Source organism: Hemicordylus capensis, chromosome 4, assembly GCF_027244095.1.
Source record: "Hemicordylus capensis ecotype Gifberg chromosome 4, rHemCap1.1.pri, whole genome shotgun sequence".
In the NCBI taxonomy this organism is placed as follows: domain Eukaryota; kingdom Metazoa; phylum Chordata; class Lepidosauria; order Squamata; family Cordylidae; genus Hemicordylus; species Hemicordylus capensis.
Window position 1 is genome coordinate 208538042 of NC_069660.1, and position 11102 is coordinate 208549143.

Here is an 11102-nt window from a genome sequence, read left to right on the forward strand (position 1 = left end):
TATGTTAGTATGTTCTAACTGTTAAATTCTTGGTTTGTTTTATTCTTGGTTTGTTTTATGCCATAAACCGCCTAGAGACTTTGGTAGTGGGTGGTATACCAATTTTATTTTATTTTAAAATGGAGATTGTGAGCCCATAGTTCCAATTGCATAGAGGGGTGTTTTTTATGCTACCCCAAAATAGAGTTGTACTAGCAACAACATTTGGTACTAGTTGCATATGGGTATTTATAAACTGCTTCTTTGTACCTTTCTGTACCTTTGCTCCATTATCTCAGACTTTTACTCCTGGACCAGAAATGTTAATGCCCTGGAGGTGTTTTAATATTATTTCAGTGGAGTCTTATATTTTAAATTTCGTTAAGTCCAAACTTCAATCCAATGTTCATATTTCCCTGTTATAGAAATCTAACCGTTGCCAGCAAACAACCACCCTTTGAGACAATGCTGAAATATATTTGTGTTTAGATTATGATGGTAAACAAAAAGGAAGCGGTACCAAAACCAATAGGTGTGAATGAAATTATTATATAACACAACAGTCCCACTGTGTTTTGAATCCCACTGATTTCTTCTGCAGGGGGAAATGTGAACATCTAGTAGGCTGAACACTGTAATATTTTCTTATAATCCTCTTTTGGAAAAGATTTACTGCCGCAAACTTTGCACTTAATTGGTTTTGCTTTTCTTCATTTGTTGTATAGATTGGTGCAACCTTTAAAAAATGTTTTTATTTTGGTAAATGGAAAGGATTCTGGTCATAATTCAGTGGAAGTTATATCTTACAAGCCCCATTGAAACAAATGGGAACTACAAAAGAGCACAGTGGAACTGGAGCTGTGCAAGAACTTGTGCAGTAGAACTGCCTGCTCAATTGTGCCTTTGGAAACCATTAAGCACAAATGTACTGCCAGCCGCCACTGTCAGGAATGCTTAAAAAGAGGATTTAGATTGCTCCCTGCTTAGCATTCTTTAGCAGCATCACAGCAAAGCTATTTAATAAGTGTTTTAATGAACATATTTTCATTTGGAAAGTGAACATTAATACTCAATGGAAGTTAATTAAAATTATGTAAACTGTGACCTTGTGAAGATTAATTGATGTTACTAAAGCTTAGCTTTCTTTTCATTTCTTTGAAAAAATGCAACTTGCCTTCCTAAGTTCACACAAGCACATTGTCGCTTCTAAGGACACAACTCATTAAACTTCTAAGCTGGTTTTTTTACTTTTGTAAATACAGAACCTGACCCCAGAAAATGGGATATTTAAAGTTGCAATCTTTAAATTGGATAGTTTAAAAGAAAGTAGATAGAGGACATGCTAGCAGTTGGATTAACAACTATGCTAAGCAGACTGTAGAGTGGGGGACCCTATTGCCTGCTTGGGAGTGACTGTGTGCTCAGTGCATTGCTTACTTTCTAAAGTGAGAGAGGTACTAAGGCTTTTTGCCTGAGTGTCACATTTACTGCCTTCGATAACCTTTCCCTAATCCTAGAGTGCAAGGACTGATGGTTGCATACCTACCAACTGCCCTGATTTACCCAGGAAGGCCACATATTCCCACTAGGGACATCAAAGTGGCCCAGTTCGGCAGTTTGAGTTCAAACTGGCCTGGGCCCTGGTTCAAAGAACTGGATCACAGGCCAGCTCAGGGGGGTATACTTGTAAAGGGGAATCCGAGGATTTCACTGGCCTCCAAAATGACAGCCCGGGCTGGCTGATTCAGGCCTCTGCGCATGCACAAACACTATTTTAGTGACATTTGCACATGCACTGAAGTCATTTGCATTACCAAGCAAATTGTGTGGTGATGCAAATGGCCTGTGTTCATGAGCAGAGGTCACAAAAATAGCCTCTGCATGTGCGCAGAGGCCTGAACTGGGCCGCAGCTGGCCCAGACTATCATTTTGGATGCTGGCAGGGGGGTTGGAGGAGCCACTGCCGCCCCCACAGAGATTGCTGCCATCACAGCGGCCATCGCAGCCACCTCTGCTGCCCCAGAACCTACAATTTAAAGGTTAAAAGGACCTTTTCCTCTTGCCCCCCCCCTTTGGTTAGGGAATCCCCCTGTACTTGTAAAGAGGAATCCTCACCTGATTCCCCTTTACAAGAATACCCCTTGAGCCAGCCCATGAACCGGTTTGGCCCAATTTGAGGGCCCGAACAGACTCAGTTGGGCTGAGGCTGAGCACAGGTCAGTTTGAATCCAGTCTGGTCCAGATTTGAACTGAACTGTTCTCACAGCTGGCTCGCACACCCCTAATTCCCACCATGTTTCCTGGCTCATGATCGCTCAGTGGAAAACCTCAATTTCCACCGCTTCCCTCCTCCCTTCAGAGAGTCATCTGTGGCTTATACATTTTGAGGGAGGAGACTGTCGCGAGAGACATCATCTCTCTGAAGGGAGCCTGGCCACCAGGTCTCTCTCTCAGAGTGCGTGGATTTTCCTGCAGGAAAGCAGGGTCTGATTTGTTTAAGAGAGCACTTGCTTCAAATCTCTGCAGAAAGGGTAGGATTATTTGATAATCCTATTTGCTTTTCAGAAGAAAGAAGCACTGACTTCAGAAAGCCTGCCTGGCAAGGAGGTGGGGGATTGTCCCTATTTCTCATTCTAAAATGTTGGCAGGTGTGAAGAAACAAGGCCTAAACCTCCTCTTTTTGTATATAAGATTTTTGTTGTTGCAATTGCTTTGCTTATTTCTTATGTTAAGGAAGTTGTGCAGGGGTCAAAGGTTCAAAGGATCTACAGTTTGCTTTTGGAGTGAGATTAATTGTACTGGTTTGATTTTGGAGGGAAGAGAGGGTTTGATTTTATTGGGTATGTTTTTAGAACTGGAGGGAACTTAAGTTGTGTTGTTTGGATGGTTTGGAAAAATTGGAGGGATGCTAGAGAATATAGGGAGGCTGCCTTCAGTAGAATTTAGTGTAGTTCAAGTTGGAGAACTGAAGAGTCCGAGTTGGAAGGAGTCAGAGTGAACATCAAGTGGACATCAGAGCTGGAAAGAGTTGAAGAGTGGGATATAACTGAAAGGAGTTGCTGAGAATAAGGGCTGAAAAATCAACTGGAGAGAGCCGATCTCTCTGGAGAACTGAATCACTCACCAGTAGCCTGGGATTGAAACCTCAGAACTATGCAGTGAGACTGTTTAACCTACGTGTTTAACCTAAGACTAAACAAGGGACAAGCCGGGTTTGCTAGAGAAGCTGAGGTGATTGCAGAAGACTCTGGGTAAGGACTCTTATGTTAGGGCCCAGTGTTAGTTAAACAGGTCAGTTTGGACGCATTTTGGTCACAGTTTATTTCATCCTTGTGCTCATTTGGTTGCTGTTTTATCCCCAAAGGAACGATTGTTTTAAATTGAACTGTTTTCAAAGTAAACATTATTGTTTGTATTTAAAGATCTGTGGCTTCTATCTGTTTTTTGCACCCCACACCTTAAGCCTTTACCACACTCTAATTATTACAACAGAAGTTGGAAGGCTGGTTTCAGTAGACTGGGAAAGCCTAAAAGTCTGCTTGGTAGCCGCGGGTAAACTTAAAAATCACAGGGCTGTGACACCTGGTGGCAGCAGGGTGGGATCCGTGACAGCAGGTATGTGGTTATAATTCAGGAATAAGAGAAAGACACTCTGCACACGTTCACATGCATTCTCCCCATTGTCGGGAAGGCCCTTAGTTCACTGGCAGAACACACACTTCGTATGAGGAAGGTTCCAGGTTCAATCTGTGGCATCTCCAGTTAAAAGGATATTGGGAAGCAGGGCTGCAAAATGATCTCTGCCTGATGCTTTTGTAAACCTCTGCCAGTCAGAAAAGACAATTCTGGGCTGTCTGAACCAAGAGTCTGAAGCAGTTTCATGCTTTCAACAGGTCTGGAGGCACTTTCTTAAGACCTAGGACAGCAAAGGGCAAAACTGAAATTAAATTAAATGCTTGCAGGCTTTAAAGCACCCTCAGTTAGATGCTGGCTTCAGCAATCAGCTTGTCAAAGGAAAAATAATTGGGTAATGAAGTATTAAAGCTTCACTCACCTTCCCTTTCACTATTTTAGTATCTTCTAGATGAGGACAAAGTGAAAGGAGCAGCTCCAGTTTTGTCTGTCAACTGCAAAATCTTGGTTTTTACCAGGATCAAGTACATGTTTTATGGAGGCAGATAAATCCAAAAAGCCAGAGGAGCAGAGTCTACTTGAGGCCTGAGAAGAATACATTTATAGTAAGACAAATCTTGCACACTGAAGAGGGAAAAATGGTTAGTCAGAAGAGAATCAGTGCCACTTTCATTAGTGTTGTTATGGACACCAGAGCACCCTCTGGTTACAATTCGAAATCCAATAGACATCTTTACAATTCAATACACATTTACTCTCACAAAGATCACTGCAATTATTTATAAATCACCTGTTTTAGAAATAGTATACCACAGAGAATTCTTTGGAGGAAGGGAAGTGATGGGTGAAAAGCCTGCAGGATGTTGTACTAGATAGCTTCCAGATCTGTGGTGGTTGTTCCCCTTTCCATTTTGCTTAGTTAAGTAGTGTTGGGGAAATGGTCTCAGATTATGTATTGTTATAGCTAATTCATATAGCTAATAGGTTTATGGAAGTTCAAAACAATGATTTGGGATCGTCAACATTCTTGGGACCAGGTTACCTGAGAGAGGACCTTGCTCCATATGTCCTGACTCAGGCCTAAAGATACTCTTTGAAGGCCCTATTGGAGTGCCCCTGCCAAATGAGGTGAGGTGGGAGAGGGCCTTTTGCACCCTCTCCACTAGGGAGAGGGACTTTTCCGTGGTGGCAGCCCGCTTATAGCCTCCTCATTGAAGCTCACCTGGCACCATCACTTTGTTCTTTTAGATGTTCAGTGAAGACTTTTCTGTTCACTCAGACTTTTAATCAATTTTTGTTAAAAATTTCTTTTAAAATTATTTTTAAAATTTGGTTTATGAATTTGATTTTTAAAAAAATGTTTTGTATTATAGTTTGTGTTGTGATTTGTTGTGTTATGTGCTTTTATTTGATGTTCTTAACGTTGTGTTGTGAGCCACCCAGAGAACAATTTGTTATGAGGCAGCTAACAAAGTTTATTTATTTATTATTATTGTTTACACAGTCAGACAGGTGTTATTGACTGGTTGGTTTTATCCAGACATCGAGTCCTTCCCAAGGACCTGGGATGGCTGAATTTTATTCTCAATGTTGTTGCTGTTGTTATAGATATCGTCGCAGAATATAGGCTGTTCCCAGTAAAGTTGCTTTTTGTAACTGGCTGATGGTGATTTCTGTGGCCCCTATGGTGTTGAGGTGCTCTTCAAGTTGTTTTGGAACTGCACCCAGGGCGCCAATTACCACTGGGATTACTTTGGTCTTTTTCTGCCACAGCCTTTCAATTTATAGATCTTTGTATTTAGTGATTTTTTTCTATTTCTTTTTCTTCTATTCTGCTATCCTCTGGTATTGCTATGTCGATTATTTTAACTTGTTTTTCTTTCTTCTCAACTACAATTCTATCTGGTATATTGTGTGGCAGATGTTTGTCTGTTTGTAGTCGGAAGTCTCATAATATTTTTGCATCTTCATTTTCCACCACTTTTTCACTTTTATGGTCCCACCAATTTTTGGCTACAGGTAGCTTGTATTTTTTGCAGATGTTCCAGTGTATCATCCCTGCTACCTTGTCATGCCTTTGTTTGTAGTCAGTCTGTGCAATCTTTTTACAACAGCTGATTAGGTGGTCCACTGTTTCATCTGCTTCTTTACAAAGGCGGCACTTGCTGTTTGTTGTGGATTTTTCTACTTTTGCTCTTATTGCATTTGTTCTTAGTGCCTGTTCTTGTGCAGCCAGTATTAAACCCTCTGTTTCTTTCTTCAAGTTGCCATTCTTAAGCCATTGCCAGGTCTTGGTGATGTCTGATTTTCCAGTTTTATTGTGCAAATATTGACCATGCAGGGGCTTATTTTTCCATTTTTCTGCTCGGTTCTTGACTTGTTGTTTCTTGTAGGCCTGCTTTGTTTCATTGGTGTTGAATAGTTTCTCATTATTGACCATTTTAAGTGCATCTTCTTCACTGTCCTTGAAAAAAAAAATTCTTCAAGGCCTCTTTTCTCCTCATTTACTGTTTGATGGACTTGCAGCATTTCCTCTTCCACCTGAGCTGTGAGGAAGGTATAGCCTATCGACATCACTGCGGGGGTGCAGAGCATGATTGATGGTCATGATTTTCCTGGTCTTACGATCTAGCATCTCTAGCTCTGCCTGGGTCCAGTCTATTATTCCTGCAGTGTATCTGATAACAGGTATAGCCCAGGTGTTTATGGCATGTATGGTGTTCACGCCATTGAGTTTGGACTTGAGGATTTTTCTAACTCTCCTGGTGTATTCACTTCCAATTTTTCTTTTAACTTCAGTGTGTGCAATGTTATCAGCCTGGAGTATGCCCAAGTATTTGTAATGTTCTTCTCTTCCAGGTTCTTGATCTTGCTTCCATTGAGCAGTTCTATTCCTTCTGTTTTTGTTATTTTTCCTCTGTTCATTATTAATGCAGCACACTTGTCTAGTCCAAACTCCATTGCTATATTGCTACTGAATATACGGACAGTGTTTAGCAGTGATTCGATTTCTGACTGGGACTTTCCATACAACTTCAGATCGTCCATGTACAGCAGATGGTTTATTTGACTTGATGTTTTAGATGTTTGCTATCCGAGGCCCATTTTGTTTAGTATTTGTGAAAGTGGGGTCATGGTTGTTGTTATTATTATTATTATTATTAGTAGTAGTAGTAGTAGTATTTTATGAGAGAATGTCATTATCAATATCACCAAATGATGGAGACTCAAGATCAAATGAGATGTGACATTAATCATGCTATTGGCTCTTACATGTTCATTTTAAAACTGCAAATAGTAGTGGGGAAGGGTGGAATCAGGCTTGAGATTGTGGCAAGGGGAAGGTTTTGTAACCCTTTACCCCCTTTCTGTGCTCTACTCCTTAAGGCAATGCCCCCACCCACTACAGCACAACTATGATCTGCGTTGGGAGGAAAGCTGCCATTGGTGCCAGAAGGTGGAGGCACCTGCAGAAAGGCCTTTGAGGTAGATCTTATTTGATGGGCATTCCTGTGGCAGAAGACAGTCTTTTAGATATCCCAGGTCCAGGTCAATTTGGGACTTAAAGGTCAAAAACAATGGTTTGAATGAACCCCCATACAAATGGAGACACCGTGAAAATCCCTTAACCCTGAAGTATATTTTTGGTACTGATCACTGCAAGTGGCGCAGCGGGGAAATGCTTGACTAACAAGCAGAAAGTTGCCAGTTCGAATCCCAGCTGGTATGTTTCCCAGACTATGGAAAATACCTATATCGGGCAGCAGTGATATAGGAAGATACTGAAAGATCATAGGAACATAGGAACATAGGAAACTGCCATATACTGAGTCAGACCTTTGGTCTATCTAGCTCAGTATTGTCTTCACAGACTGGCAGAGGCTTCTCCAAGGTTGCAGGCAGGAATCTCTCTCAACGTAAATGCTACAAACACCGCACTTCACAGTACTTGTTGCAACCCGATCACCCTATCGCTCTCTTTAAGGAGAAAAAAATCCCCTTTCCATTTATGGGAAACAAGGTGGCGTTTATACCACCAAGTACTACCACTTAATGCGGCTAAGCCATGGCTCCCAGAGGACAAGCAAGAGTGTCCTAAAATCACCTGCAAACAGAAAGCTAGTTAGCTAGGCAAAACATTCAGGGAAACCCATTTACATTTCTTAAAAGAGTGTGTGGTAGCCAAAAGAGTGTGGCAGGGAGTAAGCAAGTTGTTAGAGTGGCCTGATTTGGAAAAACAGACTTGGGAAGAACTAACCTCGGGTTTGAGCAATAGAACCTCTTTTCGAGGTCCCAGAAAGAAACGTTCAAGGAAACGGGATGGAACGGGTGCCCTCATACTAGGGAATTGGAACGTTCCCCTTCTCGTAATCAGGTTAGTAAACCTGTATGTCATATATGCAATGCTCCTGCATAGGAATAGGGAGGAAGACGCGACTAAGAGGTTCACGTGGATGAGACAGTAAATCTCTTCTGGAAAAGTTGGTATGGTTATGTGCAAAAAGACATGTGTATCTCTTCTAAACAGCAATGGGAAAAATTATGGAAATGGGCGTTGGACGTACACCCCCCCCCCCGATTACCTGATGTGCCTTTAATCCCCCATCCCCGAGTTACAGTACTACCTGCATATACTTCATAACCTTGTGGGTTTCCAAATCCTTATGTAGATATATGATGTACAAACAACCACTTTGTATATAATTATATAAATAATATATAAATATACAACCACAAATATACAATAAATATACAAATATACAATAATATATAAATATACAAGTATATAAATATACAACCACTTTGTATATAATTGTGCTTTGGCAACATACTGTATGCTTTGGTAGTTTGTTGGTTCAATTAAAAAAAATCTCATCCTAAAAAAAAAAAATCTTGTCCTATCTTGGAGAAGCCAGGGAGGGAACTTGAAACCTTCTGCTCTTCCCCAGAGCAGCTTCATCCCCTGATGGGAATATCTTACAGTGCTCACACTTCTAATCTCCCATTCAGATGCAACCAGGGCAGACCCTGCTTAGCTATGGGCACAAGTCATGCTTGCTACCACAAGACCAGCTCTCCTCTCCTCATCTCATACTGAGCGGGAGGAGGCAATGGTAAACCCCTCCTGTATTCTACCAAGGAAAACCACAGGGCTCTGCGGGCACCCAGAGTTGAAATCGACGTGACGGCACACTTTACCTTTACTGATCACTGCAGTTAACAATCTGGCCATTTTGTTTGATGCCAGCTGAAGTTCTGAAGCACTTTTCAATGATATTGATAACTGCAACAGGTTATATCTACTTGGTAGCCAACTGCCAATACTTGCACATGGCGAGTAGACTTAAAGTTCAAAGAAGCTTTATTAACTCTGCAGAGTAAGCAAAGCGACCGTCAAGGGGATAGCTCCCAAAAACAAGATGGACCCAGAATGGAGTCCATCCAAAGCATTTATACATGAGTTGATACATCAGAATACATTCCAAGCAAGTTAGCACATATAATAAACCACCGCTCTTGTCAGGTAGGCCCCAATGATCTGTCATCATTACATCCTTGAAGACCACAGCCAACCATTGTTAGGGCCCTCATTTGTTACATAGTTTGTTTTCACATAGCTAATGGTTATCAGGGTGTCATCCCCTGCCAAGGGCAGTGGAGCATGGCAATGGGAGGCAGGCAGTAAATAGCAGTTTGCTGATAAACCCCAGGGTAGAACAACAGAGGACAAAGAACAGAGCCTGCTGACACGAGCATCCTCGTCATAAAACCCTGGCCTAGTTCACAGAGAGTTTAAGATGGCGTTAGCTTGGTTCAGCCTTACATTTAACTCCACCTGATACAAATAGTATATATGATTATACAGATTAGTATAAAATGCCCAAACTCACAGGTATTAATAGCCCTATGTACAACCCATTACAGTAGCCTAGCTTGGGTGTTGCCACAGCATGGATATTTGTGGCCAAACCATTTCTCTCTCAGAAAGGTCATAGCTGGTGCATGAATTGAAATTAGCGGGAGGCATTATGTCGGGCTTCAGCCGGGCTCTGAGGGAGGCAGCTCAGGGTGTCTGCAGAGCAAGCAAATGAGGGCTAAAGAGGGCAAAGGCAATAAATATGGTCCAGGCAGGTTGGGGCTGAGTGTTAGATTGGGCAGGCGGTGATCAGAAAGGCCAGGGGCAAAATACAGTATAGAAGAGGAATGAGTGGTCAAGTACTGGTATGCCAGGTCAGGCTGGCAAGACAAAGCACAGCATGTCTGTTTTGTTGCTCAGTCAAGTGATGTTCAGGCTGAGGAACCAAGCCTGGAGCAGTGGGACCAGTTAGGCCCCTCTTGGTTCCTCAGGTCAACTGGGCAGAAGCGCTGCAGTACTGTCCATTCTATGGGCAGACCAACAACTCCTCTGCCTGGGAGCTGCTGTGGTGGCACAGGGGATAAAGCACCTGAGCCCTGCTTCAGGCCTGGCTCCAGATTTCAGGGGGCCCTTAGCAAACTGGCCCCCATGGGCCTTCCTACCTGGGTGTGCCCTGAGAGATTCACTCTGCCACCACCACACAGAGGCTGTGGGCACAGAAGTGTTCTCATGAATCAGCAGTGGGCCCCTCAGAGAGCCCTGGGTCTTCCTCCAAGTAAGACTCTAGTACGCCCGCCCCCAGCAGACTCTAGTGGTCAGGCCTTCAAAAGAGCACCACTGCACACACAATTCTGCGCTCACTCTGCTGGTCAGATAGCTGCCTGCCTCTCTTACTAGTAGAGGCAGCTGCAGTACAGAAGTGGTTTCTCCCAGCAATCGAGCAATTCCCTTTAGCTTCAGAGTATAGTCTCTGAATGTGTTGGTGTCCTGAGCCACAAAGACACAATCAAGAGTGCACAAGCATTTGAGCAAACATGATAACATCTGTCCTGCAAGAAAAATATTGTTATTTGTGTTCTAATGGTTGCTGAGGAATCTCACTAGACTAGTTGTACTGTTGATAGTGGATAACATGCTAATGATGTGGAAGTACCTCCACGGCATTTACTAATCTGCAAACTGCTTCCACAGCATTTAGTAATCCAGAGTCCCACTACACAGACGGCAAGGGGAGGGTAATTTTTGCCAATTTCTTGTTCTCCTAGAAGCTCTCTTCAAGATATCCCTGAGATTGTACAGTCTTCAGGGAAATATTTGTGTGTGTGTGTGTGTGTGTGTGTGTGTGTGTGTGTGTGTGTTAAAAAGTGCTTCCAGGGGAAAGAGAGATAGGTAAAAATTCCTGCTGCAGCACCACTGTACCCAGCGCCTTTGAAGAGCAAGGGAGCAATTGCCCTGGATCCCACCCAAAGCACAGTTTACGACAACGATAAATACTTACAGTATATACTGCTTTTCAACAAAAGTTCCCAAAGAGGTTTACATAGATATAAATGAATAAATAAAATTAAATTAAATGGTCCCCTGTCCCCAAAGGGTTCACAATCTAAAAAAGAAACAAGATAGATGTCAGCAA

The 11102-nt window shown here is 42.4% G+C and overlaps 1 long non-coding RNA gene across 2 annotated transcripts; it reads right to left on the reverse strand.

The window, feature by feature from the left end:
- Positions 1-709: 709 nt before the first annotated feature.
- On the reverse strand, positions 710-10296 carry LOC128352868 (uncharacterized). Of its 2 annotated transcripts, none has more exons than XR_008320665.1 (3): positions 10132-10296; positions 4034-4197; positions 710-3895 (listed from the first exon to the last, which is right to left on the reverse strand). It is a non-coding gene; the product is annotated as an uncharacterized LOC128352868 (long non-coding RNA). The 2 variants fall into 2 exon arrangements; XR_008320666.1 differs by lacking the exon at positions 10132-10296 and adding an exon at positions 8812-8950.
- Between the last annotated feature and the right edge of the window lie 806 nt (positions 10297-11102).